The 23,922-nt window shown below is 38.4% G+C and overlaps 1 protein-coding gene across 2 annotated transcripts in view; it reads right to left on the bottom strand.

Annotated features, from left to right (window-relative positions):
- Positions 1–23,922, bottom strand: part of CBWD3 (COBW domain containing 3) — a 950,215-nt gene that overhangs the window by 307,677 nt on the left and 618,616 nt on the right. The gene's annotated exons all lie outside the window — the stretch shown is intronic.

Below are 23,922 nucleotides of genomic sequence, written 5' to 3'. Positions count from 1 at the left end.
GGGACCTAAACCTTGTCATCACAATAAAAAGAACATGCTGGAGGGATAGATTCCTGTCCCAGAGACTTCCCATACTCTGGAACAAACTACCTATCTATATCAAGCAAAGCTCCTCATTAGTACACTTCAAGAAAAATCTTGATGACTGGATGGGAAATAGGAAATTCACCCCGGGGATCACCTCTGTGTGGCCCTGCTCGACAGGGGCACAGGAAAATAATTTTCTTGGGTGGCGAAAGCCAAGGTACATTTTTGGCTAGGCTTATATAGGCCCTAGGGCCAATAGCCTAGTATATACCTATGAACCTATATGTAACATATTAATTTCAGAGAAAACTCAAAATATCTAAAACTTAGGAATTTGCCCTTTGTCCACTTTTGTGCAATCCTGAAATTGGTATATATGAGTTGCAGGAGTTTTGGGGCTGTACAGAGACTTGCCCTACTGCATAAACTAAGTTTTTTTTTTTACAAACTTTGAGCTTCTATATTTTGCATTAAGATATTAGGAGTTATCTATCAAATGACTGCATTCCATACAATCGCAGACATGAATACAAATATGTGTGCATACATACATATACACACACACTACAAGATTCCCATATCAGGAACTTAAAAATATGGTTTGGTCAGCTTTCTAAGCTTTAAGTCCAACTGCACTATTACAACTAGAATGCTTTGCAGCTTTCCCCATTGACAGCATATTTTTTATAATTTAATGTATTAAACAGTTTGTGATTATGCGCTGTGTGTAGCCTGGCACACATGGGGTATCAAGATACCTGCATTACAGTCATTTAAGCAGCAGAGATGCTGTGTTAATGCTTTGATCCACATTTTAAGTACAAAACACAGAGATCAAGATTTCAAAAACAATATAGGTTATGGTCCAAAAGCAGCTTTGCTGGCAAGTGATGTGTTTTTCACAAGATGACATGATTCAGATCTCTGCAATAAAAGGTACAAGTTAAAAAATAGTTACAAAGTCCCTCAAAGTATACCTCTTTATTCTACAGACCTGAAATATGCATATTTTTTTAAAAAATATATAATTTAGCAACAAATCTACTTGCCCTTTTAATGTTTTTTACAGCTTTCGCTTAAATTGCTTGTCAGATGTTGCCAAGAAAAAATTGTTTTTTTTTATCTGAAATTGGTGGGAATTCTCAAAGTATAACACTGAGTAATATCTCAAAAAATAACTAGAGACCATACACAAGTGCTATAGTCATAAATAAATAACATTAAGAATTTAGCTTGTATGCCTTTAGTCAGGAACAACACTTCAGGATGTGGAAACAGAAATTTTATTCTTACAGCGCTAGGAGTCCGTCTTCATAGCCCTTGATGAAGCATTCTCACTTTACATAGAAAAACTGTATTTTTATACATTTTCTTAACTAACCTAGTCATGCAGCCTCATTACGTTACAGTTATTCTGACAAATGAAAAACTATGCAAATGTCCTCATCCCTCGTGATTTTTGCTTCAGACTTCACGTGAACACCTTTCTATACATCATCCACCTGCTTTCAAGGGGTCTTGTTTTTGACCTTGGATGTTTCAAACCTGCCCTAGCAACAACGCAATCCTAGCCTGGAGGAGTTAGGCTAACAAATTCCTTTTGTAGTAACTACATGCCTCGACAGACCTCCAAACCGTCCTGAATTACTCGTTTTTTACCGAGTTTTGGGGTGCCACGATTCCTGAGTGGCACCCCTTCATCGTGGCACCCCTTCATTTCCAATTTTTCAATCTATTTTTTAGAGTCTGTGCTTTCGGAGCTGACGTCATCACGTGCGCGATGATGTCAGCTCCCTCAGCCTGTTGGAATTAAGCTCAGGATGTGTGTGTGTGTGTGTGTGTGTGTGTGTGTGTGTGTGTGTGTGTGTGTGTGTGTGTGTGTGTGTGACACGCATCTGTTTGAATACTGTCCGGCGGGCAGAACATGCAACAGTTTACTTTACCATGGATTTAAGCAGAATGAGCTGGTCCAGGCAGAACTGAGCTATTTTATACAGTGAGACACTTAGAAGAACGGATGACAAAATGGAGCTATTTTAGTCCGGGCAGAACGGAGCTATTTTATAGAGTGAGCAATTTAGAAGAATGGATGGCAGAATTGAGCTATTTTACAGAGCGAACCATTTAGAAGAACAGATGGCAGAACGGAGCTATTTTATAGTGTGAGCCATTTAGAAGAACTGATTTTACAACTGCAGAAGAATGGAGCTATTTGCTTTAAGGTACCTAATAGAGCAAATGGGTGTGTGTGTGTGTGTGTGTGTGTGTGTGTGTGTGTGTGTGTGTGTGTGTGTGTGTGTGTAAAAAAAAGAGAATGCTCCTGTGATCAGTGTGTGCAGTTTTAAAGGAGGAATAAAGAAACCACACTCAATTTAACATGTAGTACACCAGTTAATCTTCTGCCTACAGAAAGGAGAACATATATATGGTTTTCTTAACTGGAGTGGCAGTCTTCAAGCATAGAGGTATACATCTGTTTAATGCTTACATTTTAAGAAATGGTAGCTTTGATAACACTGCATTACACCATTGCAGGTGCCTACTTTAAAATTAATATTGTGAGGTACAACTGCGCGCTTTGTCAGCAGAGTGTTTTATTATCTAGCAGTGGGTAACATTATCAAGAGGAATTCAAGCAGAATAATGTTCATCCTCTTCATATGCAGAATTACAGACAGAATAAAGAGCATGATTTTAAAATGTATTCATGCATACACATTTAAATTATGTGGCACTGCCACCTTTTTTTCAGAAACAGAAATACTTTGATAAGGGTATAACTGCAATCTGCCTGACAGAAGACTTGCCTAGCATTTCTGCCACTTTGAAATATTGCTCTAGTTCGCATGCTAAGTCATTTCAGGCTAATCTTCTCTTCATCCAGGTGAAACCTTAATTGTCACCCTCTATTGTTTTAATAATTCAGAGAAATGCAGACACAGTTGTGTTGTTTCATATATTTTCTCTGTAATTTCAGTGCTTGATTTACATACCTGGTTGGTAGCACAGACAGAAACTCCATCTGCAGTTAACCCCTTACACAGGACTCTTAATGATCTCTTTTAAGCTATATAACATAAATAAACCCACAATTATCCATGCTGTTCTTTACAGCTCTGCCACTGATCTAGTTCCAACAGAAGCTTAATATTATTACCTGTGTATGTGAGGTAATGCCCCCAACTGAATACATCTGGTGGCTAGAGGTACTCAGGCTCAAACCCTGTACCTTGGGTACAGGTCAAAAGAGCCTAAAGTCCCTAGCAACCACCACTTGTGAATGTATGCCTCATATCTGGATTTCAGGATTTTGCATTTGAATTTCAAACTTCATATTCTTCAGAAAATGAATGATAAAACAAAACATTTTATTCTAGCAATTTTCTAAGTTTGTACGATCAGTATTTGAAATGTGTCCCTATTTTGGGGCTGTATTCCCCCATTATTGGCTTTGTTCTGTTTTTTGTGCTAAGAGGTTGAGAGCTATGGTGAGAAGTGAGAACTGAATTCACTAAATGATAGCCATTTAAGTTTCAGTCTTCGTGTCTTTCAGGAAACTGCTGATTTGGCTTAGTGGTATGTTGCTCTGACTCTAATGCACAAGGACCTGGGTTCAAGACTTGGCAGTGAAATACACAGTTGTAAAACATTTTATTTAAGCAACTTTCCTAAATTATACAAGCAATGTTTAAAATGTTTTCCTGGTTGTTTGCCTTTTGCCCCCCCCCAATTTAAAATAAGTGCAAGAAGCTGTGGAACATGCCTATGGCTTACACTACTGTGATTATTTATATATATGTGTGTATATATATATATATATATATATATATATATATATATATATATATATATATATATATATATATATATATATGTATATGTATATATATATATATATATGTGTGTGTCTGTGTACATAAATATATTGTGTGTGTGTAGAAGTAGACTGTTATCAAGGAAATGTTCTGAATATGGCAGTTTTGTCATTACTGGTTCATGCATTTTGTTTTATTGCCTACTGGAAAAATGTTCAACCAAATTTAAAATCCAATTGTGTGTGGAAGTAGACTTTTATGATGGAAATGTTCTGAATACAACAGTTTTGTCATTATTGGTTCATGCATTTTGTTTCATTGCCTACTGGAAAAATGTTCAAACAATAAATTTAAAATCCAATTGTGTGTGGAAGTAGACTTTTATGATGGAAATGTTCTGAATATGGCAGTTTTGCCATTATTGGTTCATGCATTTTGTTTCTTTGTCTACTGGAAAATGTTTAAACAATAAATTTAAAATGCGCTCTAACTTAAGTCTAACAAGTGTGCTGTATTATGCAAGGAATATAATTCAATAAAGTCAGGAAGGTGTATTAAAGAAAATAGTGTAAGAAACGTCTCTGTGTGGAAGATTTTCAGTCCATATATTTCTAGTTAATCACTGTATATTAATCAGATCAGACAATAGTAGTAGAAGTAGCGAACGTAAACTCGTCTTAAGTCAAAACAAAATAAAACAAAAAGTAATAATAGGAAATATATTTAACTGTACAGCATTACTAAACTGTACAGCATTACTAAGTATTCGAAAGTAATCCAAGCAAGGCAGGCAGTCTTTTTCCAGTCGAAAATCCTTTATTAAGTACACAGACAAGCGATCCAAGTAAAACAAAAATAGAGTAATAATTTCCTCACAAGCTTTCTAAATATATATATACTTTTTATCAGGCATGGGAGTGGTTTATTTTGCTGTAAAACAAAGTGTTATTGGTACAAGTTAAATTCACATCCCTTCCCCCATCAGTGTGACATTCGAGCTGGTCCTGCCCTACTTAGCAGCTGTCATAATAATATATAACCCTTATGTACTTTAAACAAAATTTATAATGATGTGGTACCTCTTATTTAACCAAATTATTAAGTAGATTATTAAGTCTGTGATTTTATCCAAGACAATACACTACATGGCTGGAAATATATCAACCTTAGTTCATCTGGCAATCAAAAATATATATATATAAATATATACATATACATTTTGCATGTAAAAATCTATTTCTATTTTCATAACCTATTGTTAACAAAGATCGCTTTCGTCCTTCTAGACTTCTTCAGGTCTGTGTACAAGAACCCTAAAAACCTATATATAAAGGTGTATTAAAGAACACATGTATGTTTCTTGTTTTGTGTGCAAAGGGCCTCTGATTTGAAAACAGCCCAAAGGTAATCTTTATCCACTGGCCAGATCATTTCTTTGGATGTGGTGTGGGTTTCAATGCTGTTTCAATGAATGTGAGTTTCAAGGGCAGAGAAGTTTTAATATCAAGTATAGTTTCATAGTGAGACAGTATTGCTTTGTTTAGCAGATATCTATTAGTGTTTGTGCATTGTGCTATAAGATGTAAGAAATGAAATCCATATAGTCATTGTATAAGTAAAGCAGTATGCACACATTAGTGTTTATGATAAATGGTGTGGAATGGCCAGGTAATGGGACATTGGAATGGCTGCAGGGGGACTCTGGTGCTATTTTTTGGTTTTGTTCTTCAGTTTGTGTTTGAAAGTTGGTATCCCACAATTCCATGGGAGTGGGCAGGGCTGTGTAATTATGTATGCAAATTGTAAGTTAATCAGCATACAGATTTGTGCCTATTTTTCATGGGCCTTGTCCAGATTTTTGATGTTTCCAGATTGAGAGGTATATGCCTCGACTTCATGCAACACGTACTATTCTCTCTTATTACATACTAAAAGAATGCAGTTTAAAAAACAGCAATACTGTGGCTTATGAAGCTGTATTTTTCCCAGCCCTGCATACAAATTAAATTTGTTTCTTAACAATCATATTATAGCATCATTAATAAACTGAAATTAATATACATTTTAATAAGCTGGTCTTGTCCCATAACAGTTTCCTCCCTCTTACACGATCAGTGTCATAATATACATATAATTATATTTTTTATTTTTCTTAACTTGGTAAAATACATCTCAGCATTATAATATTCCTCATCGATTTCTGTCAAAATAGAACAGTCACTGATTTGTGCATGAAGTGGCATTTCATGTGCATGTGAGGTTAAACATCTTGTAATCACAGTCTTTAGAATAGAAAATACCAAAATGATCACAAATAAGTTCATAGGTTGATACTAGGCTATCTGCCCTAGGGCATTTATAAGCCTAGCCAGAGTGTGTTTGGCTTTCACCACCCTTTTAGATTAGTTGACTGTGCCTCTGTATAGTAGGTCACAGAAGGTAGCCCTTTTAAGGTTAGTTTACTGTACCTCTGTCAAGCAGGGACACAGAAGAGATCTGAGGGGTAAACTTACGCTCTACCATCCACTCGTCAAGATTTCTCTTGAAGAGGGTCAGTGAGGGGTTCTGCCTAACATGGATTGGGATTTTGTTCCAGAGTGAGGGGAGCGTCTGGGATATGAATCTGTCCCTCCAGCATGTCCTATTTATTTCTGTGCTGAGGTTCAAGTCCCTGGAGCGTGTAGCTCTAAGGGATTTGGATTTCCTGATGTGAAGCATGTCCATTAATTCTGGGTTGGACATGGCTTTATACATCAGACACAGATCGCCTCTGTGTAGGTGGTACGCAACTGAGTAGAGCTGGAGTTTCTTTAGCCAAACTGCATAGGGCATCTGTTTGAGCCCCTTGATCCTCTTGGTGAGGTACTTTTGGGGTCTTTCCAGTTGCTGCAGGTGTCGGGTAAGGTACATCCCAAATAGGGCATTGTATTCAATTATGGGCCTGATAAGTGATGAGTAGAGGGGCACAATGACTTCTCTTGATCTAGATGTGAATCCTTTCATGATAAGGTGGGCTATATAGAAGGTCTTTCTAACCACTTTGGCAACGTGATTGTCAAAGGAGAGATTGCTATCTACTTGGGTCCCAAAGTCCCTAATTACTTCTTCCGTACTTAATGGATTACCACCTATGTGGCAATTTGTGGGCACTTTGTTTTTCCCAAAGGGGATGACTATGCACTTTTTGGCATTTAGCTTTAGGCCATGGCTCTGGCACCAGTTATCCATCTCTCTATATAATAAAAAGTACAATGACAATACCCTGGATTATGCTAGTTCCCAGTTTACCAAAAATACTGCCCACCCATCCAAAAAGTGTCCAATGTTTGGATGTGCTGTCCAAATCTTTGGCCCTTTGTTTTACGAAATTTGCCATTTTTTTCTCTTCATCATGATAGTCAAATATATGAACAGCAATGACTCTCTATTAGGGCACATGACCCCCACCCCGCCTTTGCAGCAAGCATTACATCAAGTGCCATTCGATTTTGTAACAACACAGTTCGCATTTAAGTCATTTTTCGATTTGCCATCCTAATGTGATATGAAGTTTCATTGGTCACCTCCTGTAGAATTTGAGCATGCATGGTGATTTTAAGAATTGTCCTTTGCACTCCATACCCAGGATTAAAAATTGAAAATACCTGCGATGCCCTATGGATTGCTCGCTTATCTACCTGCTGTTGGGTGTTCGAAATGTTGAATAGGAGGAGTGATATAGCCTACAAAGCAACATCCAGACCAGTCTGTAGGCAACCAGGGGTAGGCACAATCACCACAGATGTAGTAATGGTCACTTATGCCCATGCCACACCTCCAGTCTGAGCTTTTTAAGTGCAAACAGTCTAACACACTTTCATGCCTGGTGTGATTACATTTGCTTTTTCCTACTGATACAGTCCCATTTTTAGCATAACATGTGTCTCCATGATGTGTGGTTGTAAGTTGAAGAGACACAACCTTTGAAAACTCCGTTACATTACGCCAGGTTAAGCTAATGTCATTAAGGTCCTTTTTAAATGACACCTATGATGCAGTGATAGGAATAATAGGAATCCCTGCCTTAGAATAATGAGGTATATGTGAACATATCCAGTAGTTTGTTTTGTTTAGATTTTTGGCATATTGCCAAAGAACCAGCAAGAAACTTTTTTCTCAACCAGTTTACAAGCGGGAACAGCAGCAGAAACAAAGCAAAAGTACCTGTTATCACTGAATTCATCATGGACTGCTACTGAAGTTGACCTTCTCACTGGGCAGATGATTTATCTGTCACACCTTGATCTCCCTCTACTGGCTGCGATGATTCATCTGGGGTCCCCACACGACAGGTCTTGTTGCAATGAGATGAATGGATCCACGTTGGTAGTCCTGCACAGCGAACTGCAGTCAAAGTCATTAGCAGGACCTGAAAACGCCCCTTCTACCTCACCTGAGGCAGTTTTTCCTACGGAAATTTTTTTTATGTAGACCCAATCAGCCGGATGTAGTTGATGACAAGGTTGGTCAGGAGGCTTTGGTAATGCTGCTTTTACTGTTTGAGGATATTGCTGCAAAATTTGAGAAGTCTCCTACAATAACAAATCAGAGCATCATCTGACAAAGTTGAATCAGCATTTTCCACTGGAGGAGTAGCTGGAAGGACTATGGATCTCCCCATTAATATTTCATATGAACTTAACTTCCTGGTGGCATTCAGTGAGGCCCTCATACTCATTAATGCTAAAGGAAGGGCTTCGGGCCACTTCAAATGGGTTTCAGCACAAATCTTCGAATTTTATTTTTAAAGGTCCTGTTCACCTTTTCCACTAATGCAGATGACTGTGGATGGTTGGGGGAGTGAAGACTCAACTTAGTATTAAAAACTTTACATAGTCCCTTAAGCAATGCATTATTAAAATGTGTTCGCTGGTCGCTATTAACAGAACATGGTATACCGAATCTCGGTATATAGTCATATACGAACTTTTTGACAACTGTGACTGCATCTGCTTTGCGACATGGGTAAGCTTCCACCCATGCAGAGAACATACAGACTATAACCAAGATAAATTGAAAATTATTAGTCTTAGGCATCTGGATGAAGTCCAGCTGTATGTTAACAAAAGGTCCACAAGGTGGAGGTAAACATGCAGCCTTACTGCTGGCATGTTTACTTGCATTATATTTTAAACATACACTACAACTTTATACATACTGAAGAGACATGAGGGGCATACCAACTTCGGGTAATTTGATTAAATAAAGCTGTCTTAGCTATATTGGCTGGTAGATGATATGGCGTTTATATCACGTTATCGAAAGATGAAAATAGCGAACGCTATTTCATTGGACCCAAAACATCTAAACATGAAAATATCGAACATTCAGAACAGCGAATTTTTTCCCATGGAAAAAATTTGCTGCTCTGAAACACATACACACAACACAAGCACATAAAACAAACAGCAACCACACACATACACTTAAATTTCTAAATCTAACACTACACTAAACTAAACATACACTATCTACCCACTTACCTTAACCCTAACCCTAAGGTTGATCACTATCACACACTCACCTAACCCGCGCCCTAAACCTAACTCACTTAACCCACCCCTAACCCTAATGTACAAACAATCGCACACTTACCTGAACTTAACCCGTAACTTTCCACCAGAGCGCTAAGAATAGCAAAGTCACAGAAATGGCCAACCGAATTCTTTCCCGAGGAAAGAATTTGTTGTTCTGCAGCTTCGCTATTCTTAGCGTTCGCTGAACAGTGTTCAATATCAGAACATTAGAAGTTTTAATACTTCGATGTTCTGATATAGACCCGATGATATGTCCTTGCCAGGTAAGGTAGCAAAGAGGCAGGCGCCACCAGTTAGCCATCCAGATTCCACCATATGCCATCAGAGGATTTTCTACATTCATCCTTGAGCCACCTCAGAACTTCTCCCTGTGATGCTTCAGCTTGAAAGGCTGACAACTTTTTAAAATCAAACATCATTACTGTTGGAGTTTGTCACAGTTAACATACACAGATCTTTACAACAATCTTCTACTGCTTGTTTAGCAGCTTGGTCTGCCAAATTATTGCCCTTTGTTACAGCATCTATTCCCTTTTGATGGGCACAACATTTGATTATAGACAGCTTTTTAGGTAACAAAAGTGTATCTAACAATGATTTTTTGTACCCTGAATTTTTAATTTGATTTCCTGAAGAGGTCAAAAACCCTCACTCTCTCTCTCTCTCCAAAGTTGCCCAAAATCATGTACCACCCCAAAAGAATAACGGCTGTCTGTAAATATATTGGCCACCTTGTCTTTGGCCAACTCACAGGCTTTTTGCAAAGCCACTAGCTCAGCTATTTGAGCAGAGTGAACACCCTCTAATCTTTGTTGCAACAATACTCTTTCTTCGGTGCAGACTGCTATTCTCAAGATCAACTTTCCTATTTGATCTCTTCCACAGGAGCCATCCACAAACAGATGCATGTCAGCATTGGGTATAGGAGTGTCCTTTAAGTCCTCTCTAAGAGAAAGCAAACAGTTAGTTACACACACACAATCATGCTCTTCACCATCCTCAGCAGTAGGCAACAGAGATGCAGGGTTAGAACAGGACAGCAGATCAGAGAAATAGATGGATCACAAAGAAGTGCAAGTTCATATCTAGTTAGACATGCAGTCATGAAGGGATGAGTTTTATTTTAAGCAATAAAAATGATTCAGAGTGATGGATAGCTACTGTAAGATCCTACTCTGAGAGATTAAATGACCAAGATAACGTACCTGGGGTAACCACAGCTGTATTTTTTTTTGTTGACACTTTGTGTCCTTTTCCTGCAAGGATAGTCAGAAGATGCAAGGTATCCTGTTAACATTGCTGAAAGGAATTTGGTGCTATCAGTAAATCATTTACATATTGTACTAAGACAGAGCCACCCGGAAATGTCACATTCTCCAAATCTTTTGTAGAATTTGAGAAAATAATGAAGGAGATTCAGTATATCCTTATGGCAACTGTGTCCAGGTATATTGCTGTCCCTGATAAGTGAAAGCAAACAAAAACTGACTGTCAGGGTGAATAGGTATAGAAAAGAATGCTGAACACAAATCTTCACAGAAATGTAACTAGCTTTAGGTGGTATGCAACTCAGTATTGTTGCTGGATTGGAACAAAAGGAAAAGTAGGTAGTACTGTATTATTTACATCCCTTAAGTCTTGGACAAATCTATAAGTATCCTTTCCTAGCTTTTTCACTGGAAAAATAGGAGTATTACAAGGGTTTTTAGCTGGTATTCCTTGCTGTATTAGAGACTGAATTACAGGTTTGATTTCCTGGTGCGCTTTTGATTTCAGTGGATACTGTGGAATTTTATGGAGGGGTTTTGATAGATTCAATTTTATTTTTACAGGTTTTGCAGATTTTAATACACCTAGTTTATTAGTATGTTTAACCCATAAGTTAGCAGGTACCTGCTGTAGCAGTTTTTAGTTGTCTATATGCCTTCAAATGGCTTTTCTTAGCTTTTGCTAAGAATTGTAATACTTCCCCCTTTATTTTGCTGGAACATCTAGATACACCCCTTCTGGTGTATAGTAAATGGTACAACTCAGCTTACATACATTTTTAGTAGGTTTACTGGTGCAGTAGTACTCAAAGGAGTGAATGTTTTCCTTCGATTGGACCAGCGAGCTCAAAAGTTACAGCTCCAGCATTGTGGTTGGGATAACGGGGCAGATAGGTACTGGGTCCAGAACTGACCAGTCTTTCAGACCCTCTGAGGGTACTTTCACACAATCACACTGTCAAGTCCCAGCATGCTTTTGGGCTCATGAATTTATTTTAACAACGCAGTCCTCTACTTCTTATCATGTGGTAGGCTCATGAATTTGTTTTAACAGTGTATAGTCTATGTCTCAATCATGCTATGGGCTGATAAACTTGTTTAAACTTTACAGTCTACATCCCAATCATGCAGTGGGCTCATAACCTTGTTTAACTTTACAGTCTATGTCCCAATCATGCAGTGGGCTCATGACCTTGTTTAACTTTATAGCCTACGTCCCAATCATGCGGTGGGCTTTTAGCTTTTAACTTTTGCTTTTCTTTCTCTCATACATTCATACATTGACAGAATAAAAACATCTCTCATACTTCATACCTTTCAATTCTGAGGGTACCGCCCTCGACACAAGGCACCTCCTTGTGTTAATTTGTCTTTCACTGTATGTGCACATACATTTACTATACTCATTTACTGTGGGGTCCTCCCACTATTACTTGTATATCTTACAACCACTCAAACAAAAATACAGTCATGCGCTTGTACTACAAACACAGTCATGAAGTTATACTACAAACATAGGCATGCACTTACATTTGCAAAAATTGTCTAAAAAAAAAAAAGAAGAAAAAAAACACAAACAAACCCTCTTCCCCTACAAGACAATTTCCCTGCCAAGGCTAGTATGTTTGCACACCCTGAATAGTTGCACATCTGAGTCTCTGACTATTCCATACAAGGCAGTGTGGAATTCACAGAAAATCTGTGATGGGCCATATTCCAGGACTGCCCTGCAGCAATACCAAAGTTCAGATCTGAGTCACGGCACCAAATTGTTATAGTCATAAATAAATACCATTAAGAATTTACCTTATATGCCTTTAGTCAGGAACAACACTTCAGGATGTGCAAACAGAATATTTACTCTTACAGCGCTGGGAGTCAGTCTTCATAGCCCTTAATGAAGCATTCTCACTTTACATAGAAAAAATGTATTTTTATACACTTTCTTATCTAACCTGGTCATGCAGCCTCATTATGTTACAGTTATTCTGACAAATGAAAAACTTTGCAAATGCTGTCATCCCTTGTGATTTTCACCTTGGACTTCACGTGAACACCTTTCTATACATGATCCCTCTGCTTTCAAGGGGTCTTGTTTTTGACCTTGGATGTTTCAAACTTGCCCTAGCAATAATGCACTCCTAGCCTGAAGGAGTCAGGCTAACCAATTCCTTTTGTAGTTACTACATGCCTTGACTTCATGCAACACATACTATTCTCTCTTATTACATACTAAAAGAATGCAGTTTAAGAAACAGCAATACTGTGGCTTATGAAGTTGTATTTTTCCCAGCCCTGCATACAAATTATATCTGCTTCTTAATCATATTATAGCATCATTAATAAACTGAAATTAATATACATTTTAATAAGCTGGTCTTGTCCCATAACACAAGCATAGGATGTTTCAGAAATTTTATGAAAATTTATATAAAGCAGCGGAATGGGGAAATCAAGAAAAGCCGCACATGGAAACATTTATGGAAGACTTGATTATGCCAAGTTTAGAGAAAAATAAGGCACAGCAATTAATAGTTAAAGCAGGAAGAAATAAAATAAAAACTGTTATGGTTCCAAGAACAGATGGTATTCCTGTTAAAAAAGGGAAGTTACGAGTGAAGAGAGTAGCAAAGATTTGGAAGGCTTTGTTAAACAATATTTTAAAGGGGAGGGGAGTAGTCGCATCTTAGAAGAAAGCAGTGGTACTGACATTTTTGAAACAGGGTAAAAACCCTTGATATCTGGGCTTCATAGAGACCCATTTCAGTAGTAATCCATGAAAATAAAGTATTTTTCCATATTAGCTAACAGAATGATGAAGATTAACCAAAACTGATAAATATGGATCAATGTGTTTTTTTGAAGGGGAGGTAAACATCTGTTAACATTAATAGAACAATGATGATCTGGAAGGAATACAAGAGTAAAAACATGTGACTACTGGAGGTGAATCTTGATGCGGAGAAAGCATTTAATAGGCTCAGCTGGGATTTTGTGAGTAGGGCAGTGGTAGTATTTGCATTCCATGCTAGAATATGAAGGATAAAGAAAGGGTTGGAGGCAAGAGTTAACATGGGAGGGTTCACGTCTGACAAGCTGTGTATGAACACAAAAAACAGGCAGGGATGTCATATTTCCCATCTGTTACTTCATTACATTTAGAGCAGTTACCAAAGAAAACAAGGAATTCACAAAATTCAAGGATATAATCAGTGTACTAATCAAGACAAATCAGCCTTATCTGTAGATGATATTAATCCAGAAAAGGACATTTTGGTGTTGTAAAACACTGACACAAATTCAGTTATTTTCAAGATACAAGGTAATGGAAAAGGAAACAAAAGCTATATAGCAGTAACCTATGTACTTAAGCATGAACTGATTCAGCAATGCCCATGATTATGGAGGCAGGAGAATTTGACATACTTAGGTGTTTGTATTATAAACTATTGTTCTCTAGCAGCTAAGGCTATGGGCATAAGTGGAAAGGCTAAACAGAAGAGGATAAAAAAATTATGACACTGGAAACTCCTGATTATGGGAAATGAATGGTAAGATACATGCGGTGAAATACTGTTAGCTCCTTTAGTTTTATATACAGGTCAGACATAGTTTTATTAACTAGTAAAGAAGATGTGGGTTACAGTTCATTAACAGATGAAAGAATATTTGGGAAGGGAAAGGGCAAGAGTTAAATGTGTTTCTCCTCACAGAACAAGGTGGTTTGGGATTACTTGAATTGAAGGGGTACTTTAAAGCTCTACAGTTACAGCTCAGATATACAACTGAAGCAGAAGGTTCTAAATAAAGGTGGGAAGGGTAATGAATTGGGTTGAGGGGGTATGAGAGATGAAGAAAGACTAGAATTTTGGATGCAGGTACTTAAAAAGAATAGTAATATAGAATATTATATTTGTAACGTAACAGAAAATATTCTTAGAACTAAGCTAGCAAGGGAATAGAAAACTGAGATTTTACCAATAGACATGTCTGCAAGTAGGGGTACAGAAAATAGGAGACAAGGCTATAATTTAATGGAGGACATTGGGTATTCTTACCTTCCAGTATTTTAACATTATGTGTTTATTAATCTACTTTTGTACTGACATTTTCTAGAAATCCATTTTAGAAACACAGGATTTTACAAAGGATTTTATATCAGATAATCACTCAAATTAATGCTGACTGCTTCAGTTAGCATTTTTATGAAATGCATTAAATGAATAGCTGTAGTAGTTTACTGAAAACTCTTTTTTAATTGGAAAATGTTAATCCTGAGCTTAATTTTCAAGTGCTTTGCTAGCAGTCTTTTTTTTCGTTCTTGTGATGTTGTGAGATAGTGCCAGCTATGCCAGAGAGAGTAGGGCAGCACTGCATGTGCAACATATGCCAGCATTAACTTGGTGGAGTTTTGCAAAGAATTTTATGTCACTTAAATATCAAACTGATTTGTACAGATGCTTGTGTTAAAAATGCATTTTTAAAGTTGCTTTGGTTAAAAATTATCAACAGTGGGTCCTGCTGGAAAGAAGAGAAATATACATTTATATCAGATTGTACTGTTGTAACTGAGAAAATGTATATATGTTAACAGGATGCTGTAAGAGAAAGGGGTTAAGCTCAGCTCAGCTTACCTTAAGAAAAATAGCCAGAAATTAAATGACTTGGTTTAGGCCATAAAGATTTTATCTCACAGGCCTGAATGCAGCCAGAGCCGCAATGTCTGGAGAAGGCCTGGGCTCTTATTGTCCTTAGTGGTGAACGAACTGCTACCCTGGGGCGCCAAAGAATGGCTTTTTAGTCTCTACGTGAGGGATGAAAGGGTTGGAATTGTTTTAGTGTCTCTAGATGCTGGAAGAAGGATTAGCAAAATTCCTAGGTAAGTATTGTGCCAAATATGTGCTAGATCCTGGCTCAGTTTCTAGTCAGGGGAATAGTGTGAGAACTACTGAATCAGATGACCAGATGTGATGTCATTCTATAGCCAGCACTGAAATTGTATTTAGATATTAGTGAGAGATGTGACAGTGAGTGACGTTCGGCACTCTATCTTCGACCTGACAACAAAGATACTCATCCACTTCATCTTCCCTTGTTTTTGTAAGTAACTTAACTAGGAAAGGTAATTCTTCAGTCAGTTAGGAAAATAGTGAGATTAGCTTAAAATATTTTTTGTGCATCTGTATGAGTCTTTCCATCTGTGTTATTTTTTTATTTTTCCTGTGAATTTAAACTCTGGTGTTTATTGTAAATAGATATTCAGTATTTTCATGTTTTCTATTTTATTATTTATTATTAAATATTTATAAACCTTTCATTGTGGCTGGTGTTTTAGAAAATATTTTAACCTTTGAAAGTAATTGCATTTATTTGGTGGCACTGTGGTTTCATGAGCCTGAAAGTCTTGCCACTTGGTTAATAGTGTCAGTTGCATACATATTAATTTTACTAAGAGTATTTGAGTATACTAAGTAGCTGGGTGGTGGCAGTAAATTTACTATACAGTCTGGGTAGAGGTGGCAGAGATGTTAAATCTGTGTCAGCCTTTCCCAGGTGTGTGTTTGCATGAAAATAAAATCTCAAATAATGTGCGTCAGCTACTTGGAATAGGGACACAGAGCACTGATTTCTGCAGAAAGGTTGAGTGTTATTTGAGGCCTGGAAAGGAAGTCTAGCCCCAGGTCTGGAGTATGCTCTTAAGGGAAACTGTGCTTGGTGCAGAGAGCTGCATCTGAAAATACTGTGTGTATCCATTTTTGTTCTAAGTGAGTGTTCCCCACTAGTGTCAGTTATGAGGATTGAGACTCCCTGATTTCTCACCCAGAGGAGGGATTTCACAGTTTGATGAAGTCTCAGAAAATGATTAGAGGTGAAGGTGCTTAACAGTTGAGTTGGGTTGTATGTCTATATTCTATTATTTCTGCCTGCTGGAAGTTTTATTACACAACTGTTGCACAGATCTGCAGTCTTTTTTCTAATTTTCATTTTTTGCTTTCACTGGCTACAGCAGAGCTAGCAAGGGAGACTGCTAGAAAGGTGCTTGGTATGACATCTGGACAGAGGAATGAGGACAAGGAGACCTGGTGGTGGAATGAGGAAGTACAGGAGAATATACAGAGGAAGAGGCTGGTGAAGAAGAAGTGGGATTGTCAAAGAGATGAAGAAAGTAGACAAGAGTATAAGGAGATGAGGCACACAGCAAAGACAGAGGTGGCGAAGGCTAAGGATAAGGCATATGGAGAGTTGTATGAGAGACTGGACACTAAAGAGGGAGAAAAGGACCTGTACCGATTGGCTAGACAGAGGGACATCATTGGGAAATATGTGCAGCAGGTAAGGGTGATAAAGGATAGTGAGGGAAATGTACTCACAAGTGAGGAGAGTGTGTTGAGTAGATGAAGAGAGTACTTTGAAGGGCTGATGAATGAAGAGAATGAGAGAAAGAGAAGGTTGGATGATGTGGGAATAGTGAATCAGGAAGTGAAACAGATTACCAAGGAGGAAGTAAGGACAGCTATGAAGAGGATGAAGAATGGAAAGGCTGTTGACCCAAATGACATACCAGTGGAAGCATGGAGGTGCTTAGGAGAAATGTCAGTGGAATTTTTAACCAGATTGTTTAATGAAATTTTGGAAAGTCAGAGGATGCCTGAGGAGTGGAGAAAAAGTGTTCTGGTACCTATATTTAAGAATACGGGTGATGTGCAGAACTGCAGTAACTACAGAGGGATAAAATTGATCAGTCACAGCTTGACGTTATGGGAAAGAGCAGTGGAAGCTAGGCTAAGAAGGGAGGTAATGATTAGTGATCAGCAGCATGGTTTCATGCCAGGAAAGAGCACTACAGATGCAATGTTTTCTCTGAGAGTGCTGTTGGAGAAATACAGAGAAGGTCAGAAGGAGTTGCATTGTGTCTTTGTGGACTTAGAGAAAGCATATGTCAGGGTGCCTAGAGAGGAGTTGTGGTATTGTATGAGGAAGTCGGAAGTGGCAGAGAAGAATATAAGAGTGGTACAGGATATGTACGAGGGTAGTGTGACAATGGTGAGGACTGCGGTAGGAGTGACAGATACGTTTAAGGTGGTGGTGGGATTACATCAAGGATCAGCTCTGTGCCCTTTCTTATTTGCAGTGGTGATGAACAGGTTGACAGATGAGATCAGACAGGAGGCCCCATGGACTATGATGTTTGCAGATGACATTGTGATATGTAGTGAGAGCAGGGACCAGGTTGTGAAGACCCTGGAGAGGTGGAGATATGCTTTAGAGAGGACAGGAATGAAGGTCAGCAGGGCTAAAACAGAATATATGTGTGTAAATGAGAGGGAGGTTAGAGGAACGGTGAGGATGCAGGCAGTAGAGCTGGTAAAGGTGGATGAGTTTAAGTACTTGGGATCAACAGTTTAGAGTAATGGTTAGTGGGGAAGAGAGGTGAAGAAGAGAGTTCAGGCAGGGTGGAATGGGTGGAGAAGAGTGTCAGGAGTGATTTGTGACAGACGGGTACCAGTAAGAGTGAAAGGGAAGGTCTTCAAGCGGGTAGAGAGACCGGCTATGTTATATGGGTTGGAGACGGTGGCATTGACAAAAAGGCAGGAGTCAGAGCTGGATGTGGCAGAGTTAAAGATGTTAGGATTTGCACTGGGTGTGACTAGGATGGACAGGATTAGGCATCAGTATATTAGAGGGTCAGCTCAGGTTGGACAGTTTGGAGACAAAGCAAGAGAGGCGAGATTGCGTTGGTTTGGACATGTGCTGAGGAGGGATGCTGGGTATATTGGGAAAAGGATACTAAGGATGGAGCTGCCAGGTAAGAGGAAAAGAGGAAGGCCTAAGATAAGGTTTATGGATGTGGTGAGAGAGGACATGCAGGCGGTTGGTGTGAAAGAGCATGATGCAGAGGACAGGAAGAAATGGAAACAGATGATCTGCTGTGGCGACCCCTAACGGGAACAGCCGAAAGAAGATGATGATGATGCTTTCATTGTCTGGTTGGTGAAGGGAAGGAAGAAGAAGACTGCAGAAACTACTCCCCCCTCCTATTCACCATCTAATCCTACTACTGTGTAGGTGAAACTGTGACAGCTGTAACAAGCAGCTAAATGGCTGTGCTGGCTGAAAGCATGTACTATCATGAAAACTCCCATCAAGTCTACAGTCAAAGCACAGTTATTTTGCTGTGGCCTGAACCACAAGGCAGTTCATGAAAGGTCATGGAGGGAGGTAAGGTTCAGAAGCAGTGCAATAACTTAAAGAAGCAGGGATTCTACTCCAAGATTTACCTGTACTGCTGAACTCCTCACACAACTGTGGAAAGAAAGCTTTGCAACAATGCAAAGCAGAGTTATGTTCACTGCCAATAGACAGGATCTCATCTTTTCGGTCCCTATGCAAAGCTTGTTGGCCATAGGTGAGGCTAAGCAAACTGACAGCATCATCACATGACTCAGCTTACACACCACCACCATCACACTCTCAGTACAGTTTCTGCAGTCCTAACACTACTGCATCCATCCACTCTCCATCCCTGTTAACTACCACTCATGAACAAGACCCCCGAGATATGTAAACTCCTTCTCTTTGTAAAGCTGCTTCTCTCTAACCTGCATTGAGCAACCAATACTTGCAGGAGAAAACTACAACCACTTACTTACAGCTGCAGATCATACTGAACTGCTCTAAGATATACCAGACAACACAGTCACTTACGTCAAAGAAGACATCATCTGCAAACAACAAAGATGCAACTTTTGTATCTCTAAAATGAGTACTCCCCAAACCTCAGCTGCATCTTCATACCCTACCCATGAAAATCAAGAAAGGGAGGGGAGACGTTTTACACTGTTAGCAGTCCTAAACCCACCTTAATGCTGAGAATGTTGACTTAATTCTGGCACCACAAATTTAAGGAATGATGTATGCAGCAGCAATAATGGGGCACTGTACTGTTACAGTACCTCCCAGAGGCCTTTCTAGGGTACACAGTTGTATACCTTTTTCAAGTTCGTAAAATGCATGCAAAATGTATGGTGAACTTCCATGACCCTTCAATATGTATGCATGGGAAAAGAGCTGAACTACTGTTTTCTGTCAAGATCAAATCCAGATTGCTGATCCTGAATGACAGGCTTAATTATTTGATAAATAATACTTTGCACCATCATACAAAAGCTTTCTCAAGAAGGCGAAGGAATGCTATCCCCTTATAAGTGAAAGACACCCCCCCTTTAAATGGTGACTGCTACACCAGTTTGCCAGTCCAATAGTACTGTCTTTCTTCTTAGTAAAAATGTGTTTGGCATTTCCAGTCATATCTCATCCACTCCTGGAGTCCTTCCACAGTAAGAATGTGCAATTCCAGCAAAGACTGCTGAGCCTGCAACTGGTCAAGCTGTAATCAGTGCTGCATCCCAGTAGCCAAAACATAAATAAAATACAATGTCTTCAACTACATAAAGAGGCCCAGTCACACTGCCTGTTTTTGCCACTGCTTCCACAGCAGAGGACATGACAACTGGTCTTAGGAATTTCTCAGAGTGTTTCTTCTACCTGCTGATGTGAACAGCATGGGCAATGTTCCTTTCTTCCCAGAGTCACCACAGTGTGTGTTGTAACCTCTTTGTGATCTCTGCAACCATGCCAAATTCCTCCCAAAATCAGGCTGTCCATTCAGCTACAACTACGTGTTCATTTCAGTTACCTCTACAGCAGATACCTTTCTGGCATGTCTGTACATGTCAATCACATCTGGAGACACCATCTATCCCTGCTAACACAGCATGCATAGCTCTCAAGTGTATTTTACTACAAGGAATGTTCCTCATTTCGAGTCTTTAAAAGTCCATGTTCCAAAATGAAATGGTCTGTCAAGCATTCTGTGTTAAGAATATTCATGGCGAATAATACTGAATCATATTCATTTATCAAGAGTGTTTTTTTACAAGTATAAAGTAACACATTTTAGCCATCCTTTGAGCTTCCTACTGGAAGTTGTTACTAATGTTAGTATGTAATCCACATTTTGCTCATTTGCTCCACATTATGACAGGTACTATTTCACATTCTGAAGATGGAAGGTTAAGAGCTATGACTGCATGGAAGGCCTCCTTTTCTAATTTGATGGTTTCCCTCACCATTGGTGTCTACCAATTGGCCATAGGGTTACTGCCATGACAACCATTGACTACTTTTGGCCACAGCTTATTGCCACCATCTTAACTACTGAGATCTTGAATAAAATCCATATGAATTCCGCTTTACCATTTCTCCCAAAATACGAGAGAAGTTCTTCCAGAATCTGAAGTAGAACTTATTCCACATAGAAGAATTTGCTAGGTATCATTCCACACAGAAGAATTTGCTAGGCATTTCTAGGGCACCCTCAATACATGTTGGACATCTTGGGTGAGTGCTACCAATGCTGTCTGGCTCAATTCACCAGCAAGTGATGATAAGTTAATAGATCAACATTTCCCCTGACTCAAGTGTTCAGAAAATATGGCCTAATATTTGATGACACGACCAGCATGTTGAGCATCAGCCTCTGACCTAAGGTACCCTGTACCAAAAACACTTATGAGCACTTTGGTGCTCAGATGTAGTATTTATTGCAATTCACGTCTAGCACAGAAGTCCAATAACCACTCACCAGCTAATTTCAGAACAGATATGTGATTCTTCTATCTGTAAAACTCCAGGAAAAATGACTTAGATGAAAACCAAGACTCCACAGCTAGCAGCAGATATTTGAATGCAGAACTGGTCTGTACAACAAAACACAGTGCAAGATTCAGTATCAAAAGTTAAGCACTTTCACCTAACCACTGTCAGGCTTCTTCAGAACAAATAATACATGAGTAATGATTTAAATACAACCAGCAACATATGTATAACCAGTACAACATAAGCATCAATAAACCATTCCCCTCCCACTTTTAAAAACATATTCGCTTCATACTGTCCTCGAAGCTTTCTGCAGTTCATTAAACATGTTGTTGTTATATAAGATATAAAAACCTGTAGAAATTCATACCAATTACGCAGTTAAATTTACATAAAATGTTACATAAAATAAAATATTGATATATTTTTATCTGTTTGTATTTTATATTTTATTTTATAAAAATTCTATAACTTTGCTGACCTCAACCTGAGGACACTACTAATGCTAATGCAGTCATTTAAGCCTGGGTTTTTCTTGAGTCCAGCTTGATTTGCCAGAACAACTCCCTGTATTCTAATCTGGCTTCCCAATTCCCCTCACAGGCATCATTGACTACCTGTTGTATAACCATTAATTTGAACCTAAACTTTAAGCATTCCTTACAATGCTTGAAAAGTGCACTGGTTTCCTTTCCTTTTAAGATGTCATGCATATGCTCGTATACCCTCCTTCTGAGGTTTCTTTCAGTCTTTCCAACTTTAAAACTGCTACATGTTTCACATATCACTAGGTAAACCACCCCATAGGTATTACAATTAAAATGTCCCAAGCACTTCAGTAAATAATTCCTAGATGCTATGTACACCTCATCTTTATCTATAATGTACCTGCATTGATTGCAAGTCCCACATTTAAATGTGCCTAATTTCTTATTTCTTACTCTTATCATCTCCAGGGTCCACCCTTTCAAGCATTTCTTTCAAATTTGTATCCCTTATTCTAATAAATGTTGGTGTATCAGGTATAAAACTTTTTGTTTCTTCATTAACCATCAAAATTCCCCAGTGCTTCTTGATAATTTTTTTCTATTTCCATTGAAGTAATTGAGTAAGTGTGTATAAAATTAGTTTATAAAATAAAATATAAAATACAAACAGATAAAAACATATCAATATTTTATTTTATGTAACATTTTATGTAACTTTAACTGCGTAATTGGTATGAATTTCTACAGGTTTTTATATCTTATATAACAACAACATGTTTAATGAACTGCAGAAAGCTTTGAGGACAGTATTACATGAATATGTTTTTAAAAGTGGGAGGGGAATGGTTTATTGATGCTTATTTTTTACTGGTTATACATATGTTGCTGGTTGTATTTAAATCATTACTCATGTATTATTATTTGTTCTGAAGAAGCCTGACAGTGGTTAGGTGAAAGCGCTTAACTTTTGATACTGAATTTTTCTCTGTGTTTTGTTGTACAGACCAGTTCTGCATTAAAATCTCTGCTGCTAGCTGTGGAGTCTTGGTTTTATTCTTCTGTCTGTGCCCCTCCAGGTATGTCTATCATTCCATATGTGAGTGGTGAAGCCCTCAACAGAACTACACAGACAGCAGGCAGGACCCTATCAGGCACAGTACTCACAGTCTACAAAAAAGGCTGAATACTTCAAATAGCTGTTAAGTACATATAAACAGACAGCTTTTCATTCTGTAACTCCACAGTCACAGTGAAGACCCTGTCACCTATTGTTACAAACCTCATTTGTACAGCACCCAACCAGGAGTTTTTGAGTATCGACATACCAACTTGGGGCATCTCTAAAGAAAACAGACTATTCTCAATCAAAAAGCATGGCTCCACAACCAAAGCTGTCTACAGAGGTAAGAATAATTATATCTAATTGATATTTTCATTCACAAAATCAGACTCCCCAGCAGTGAACAGACAGTACACTTCCAAAGAGCCAATTCCCAGTACAAGGAAAGCTTTAGTTCATCCTAATCTATCTCACTCCTGATTGCCACCCAACTGGCATGACAGTGGGCCACAACCCTTTTCTTACAGGTGGTTAGCCATGCAGTCTTTTTTTTTTGGGGGGGGGGTACATAAAATATCATGCACTTATTAGTGAACAATGCCAAAAGGCTTGGCTCCAAAATTACATTCTAGCATTCTTGTTCTAGGTGAGGTTCTCTTATTCTTTGAATGAGCCATAATGGAGATCAATTAATAATAAAAACATGCCAGGTAAACAGTTTTTGAAGATTTGTGTTATTTTTCTTTTTTAAGGGAGATATGGATTCATTTGACCAATGAGTAGAAATTCTTCCACAGGGTGAGAACCATCACCAACACATTCATTCCCCTGAGAAGTGAGAGATGATCACGGGACTGTCACCCAGGCAGACAAAGTCTCTCCCTGGACCTGGAGCAACATCCCTGTTCAGTTTCTTAACAAAATATAAAGAACTGAAAAGTTACAGTTTGAAATATAACATGCAAGTACTGACTGATAAATGTTTAGTTATTAGTACTGTATAAGGTGAAATGATTCTTTATACTTGTA

Source organism: Protopterus annectens, chromosome 2.part2 (assembly GCF_019279795.1).
Source record: "Protopterus annectens isolate FY-2018-M chromosome 2.part2, PAN1.0, whole genome shotgun sequence".
Taxonomy (NCBI): domain Eukaryota; kingdom Metazoa; phylum Chordata; order Ceratodontiformes; family Protopteridae; genus Protopterus; species Protopterus annectens.
Note: the sequence above shows the minus strand (reverse complement) of the source record. Positions and strands in the feature narration are given on the sequence as shown.